This window comes from Megalops cyprinoides, chromosome 19 (genome assembly GCF_013368585.1).
Source record: "Megalops cyprinoides isolate fMegCyp1 chromosome 19, fMegCyp1.pri, whole genome shotgun sequence".
In the NCBI taxonomy this organism is placed as follows: Eukaryota; Metazoa; Chordata; class Actinopteri; order Elopiformes; family Megalopidae; genus Megalops; species Megalops cyprinoides.
In genome coordinates, this window is record NC_050601.1 from 27,443,817 (window position 1) to 27,447,896 (window position 4,080).

A 4,080-nucleotide genomic window follows, 5' to 3' on the forward strand; every position below is an offset into this window, starting at 1 on the left:
TCAGACCAGGGTGGTCCTCTTCTCCTGAGAAGCCCTACTGCATGGCTTATATGCAGCCACCACCTTGGTCTGGTCCCAGGGGGCGAGAGCAGGCGAGCTCTGCATGACAACCAGCCGGATGGGTGATGGGGTGGGTGTGGGGGCGGGCTCCGGGGCGTACTCCTTGCTGGGGTCCTTGCCCCGGCAGTCATATAGGATGCAGGAAATGAGGAAGACTAGGAGCAGGATAACGTAGCTGGCGATCAGGATGATGAGGTTCAGAGTCACAGGGTCTATCTCCAGGTAGAACTCCATGAAACCCATGGCAGCCTTGGCATTCTGCTCTCGAGGGAGCAGCGTGGGCCCAGGCTGAAGGGACGTCTGTCACCTGCTGTGGACGGGGAGCCAGTGAGCCAGACAGTGACAGCAGTGTCCTTCTCCCTCCCTCTTGCTGAGCAGAGCGAACACGTGGCTTTGCAATAAAAATAGTTTAATCCCCTGTCGCACTCCTCCAATCCAACCTTGAGTTTCTGTGACCAATGACTGACGGCGCTCAGGTTAACAACTTAAGCTGGCATTTTTGATTTTGACGACAGCACCAATGAAGGCAGGGGGCAGGGGCTGCAGGTGACTCTACCGAATAGAGTGGGCGCAGGAAAGGCGAGGGTCGTATTCACTGTGGACCCAAACCCCTCTGTTGAGAGCCAATCAGAGCCACTGATTTTCCCCACAGAGCTCAGTCCTCTGCTATCCCTGAGCCTGGCTTACAGGGCCAGTCAGGTCATTTCATTTGTGTATATTTGCCTTGTTGGCTGTGCATGATTCTGTGCAGTGGGTTTATTGTGATAATTACACTCATAAAAAATGTTTGGCTGGACACACCAAGCATTTAGCATTCATTAGAATTCTTCAGGCCTGATTATAAAATTATTTCATTCAGCCATGGTCCAACCAAACACTTATTCTGTTTATTTTTTTCTAATGGTCATTACAAGGGGAACCTGGGTTTTACACAGGGTAAAGCAAGTGTATGTGTGTGTGTGTCTTGATCATGACCCAGGGCTGAGTGAGCCATCTGGCTAAATTGAGATTAGTAATATATGAATGAGATGATGTATGTGTTTGTGTGTATGAGACAGAGTGTGTGTGGGTGTGGGTGTGAGAGAGTGTGTGTGGGTGTGGGTGTGGGTGTGGGTGCTGAAATTTTGACATAGATTAATGTATGCAAAATAAATAATGCACTATTTGGCATTAATAAACTTGCCTACGTGAAAGCAGCTGCAAAAAAGTCAAATATATGTAGTGTATTTTGCAATATATTTACAATTAGATGAGGTTTAATTTTTAGCACTTATTTTTTTTGCAAGAGTATGCATGTTACAGTCATTTGCCATGTAGATCTGACTATAAATTCAGTACAGTTAAAGTTATTGATTTGACAATAAATTTTATCCATTTACCATTGAGAGGACAGGATGGAAACACAGCTGTGTCTGCTTTTTTCATCAAGAGATCTCAGAAATCTAAAACCTTAATATCTCACAGGTCCTTCAGCTTAAATGTTTTTGTGGTGAAATTGTATTTTTTAGAGCATAGCCCCTCACTGTCTGTCTGTATCTAAGTATGCAACCCATGTGCATTTAAAAATTAAATAATATCTGGGTAATTTTGACTGTATGGGGTGTTAATGTGTGTGAAACAGGAAGATAATAATGGTATCTGACACAACCAACACAGTGACCAATTTAAAAAAACAGCCCCAGCAATGGTTGTGCTCTAGTGACACCTGGATCAGTGACAGCAGATTCTGCTGCTGGAGGTCTGCCCTCAAGCACTAATCCTAGATCAGTGTATTTTTGTATATAATGGTTGTGGGTGTATTCTTCTTAATCACCTAAAATAAATGTATTTGAATTGCATAGGACTAGAACGGAATAAACAGAATAAATCTATTGCCGAGATTAGAACAGAATAAAGTAACAATGCATGGTATGTCTCATTTTAATATGTTCAAAGGAATCTATTACACATTTTCTAATGACATACAATCAGTATACTGTAGAAGGAACCAAATACAGTTTAGATCTATGGTCCTCAGCATAATGCATTTGAGGGCATAAACTCAGCCTCATCAGAGTGTGACAGGCAATAACATCCTTATGACTATTAATAACTCAGTTCCAGTTAGCAAACCTCCAATTCAACTCCAATTGAACTATAAAGATAGTCAATTTAGTAGCAGTGTAGTGTAGTGGTAAGGAGCAGGGCTCAAAACCAAACGGTTGCTGGTTTGAATCCCTGCTGGGGCACTGGTGTTCCCTTGGGCAAGGTACCCTACAATTTACATTTACATTTATTTATTTAGCAGACGCTTTTATCCAAAGCGACTAACAAAAGTGCATACAGCAAGTATAGCGACAGTACAGGGACAGGATGTGTACAGTTCCACAATGAGACAGTTCTCGGCAGAGAGCGAGGTCTGTTTGAGGACACAGTACTATCAGATTCGTACAATTACAGCCTATAGGGCAACTAATACGATACACCTTCAAACGGCAAACTTCAACAACTTCAAACGGCGCAATGAGCGTCAGCGTAAAGGCGGCAACAAGAGACAATTTAAAAAGCACAATTTAAAAAGCACAGCAATTTATGACAGCACTGATAGGGGGGGCAGCAATTGTGTGCTGGGTCAGTCCAGGTAGAGTCTGAACAGTCCAGGTAGAGTCTACTTGCCTTGCCAGGTACTTGCCTCAGTATATGCTTTTGTATAACATGATAAAATTGTTAATCCTTCTAGAGTCTAGACAATAGTGTTAAATGACAGTAGTGTAATTTAAGTACAGTTTTAATTTAATAATTTGTATGTGGCCCTTTCATCAAGGAAACATTAAAGATTAACTCATTAAAGTAGGTAGAGATGTTAGCAGTCAGAATGTGCTATTTTAGCCTAGCAGCCTAGTTCAGTGCATGATACCCAGGCACGAACAGACACCACTCGCAATCACAAAAATACGCACCTTTTGTGGACCGCTGCTGTATATTAAGGACAAGACAATGAACACACACCCGCAAGAGGGAAACGTAATGAGTGTAACGGGTGTTATCTTACTGCGTTTAATACAATGTTACGTGGGTCGGCGAGCGAGCGAGTTTCAAACCGAGGTTCTCACTGATCGCTGCCAACCCCTTACAGCCAGCGTCGTTATCAGTTGAGCAAAAAGCAAATTGCCTTTAGCCCGTCGGCAACAACGCTGCTTAACCAAGTCTCGGGGAAGTGACGTAGCCGCTGCAACCGCTCGAAAACCCGCTACCCGCTGGCCATGGCTTTACGCAGGACTCACATGAACAACCGCTTGGCTACCTGCTACCCGCTGCCTATGGCTTTACGCAGGACTCACACAAGCTAATCACTTCAGCTCTGCTACACTCACCCCCTTTTGGCCTCCTCTGACTCCTCAGCGACCACTGGCGGCCAAACTGTGATTTAGGCAGGTATCCGAGTCACGGCATCAATGTAACGGGTTGTATCTACACTGCGTTGCGTATTGGTGTTAACGGGGGTCGGCGAGCGAGCGAGATTCGATTCGAGGTTCTCACTGCTCGCTGCTCGCTGCCAACCCCTTACAGCCAGCGTTAAAGGCAAATTACCTTTAGCCCGTCGGCAACAACGCTGCTTAACCAGGTCTCGGGGAAGTGACGTAGCCGCTGCAACCGCTCGGCTACCTGGTACCTGCTGCCTATGGCTTTACGCAGGACTCACACGAGCTAATTACTTCAGCTCTGCTACATGAGTAAAAAGTTACTGGAAAAAAATATTTTTACCATATCATGCTTGTGTTACTTATATCTTCTGTGAAGTGCTTTGAGCTATAATGAGTTGTATGAAAAGTGTTGTATGAATAAGGTTTTTTTTATCATTCTGTAGCATGAATAAATGAAAAAGAAGAAGGGATATGGGATGGCGATGAGAGGAGTGTCTTTGGGTGACGATGAGAGGAGCTCAGCTGTAATGGTGTCCTCATTTGTGATTGCTTACAGCCACATGTGTTCCAGTACAGTGGGGCCTGTGCCGGGGCTGTGGTTACCTCACTCTGGCTC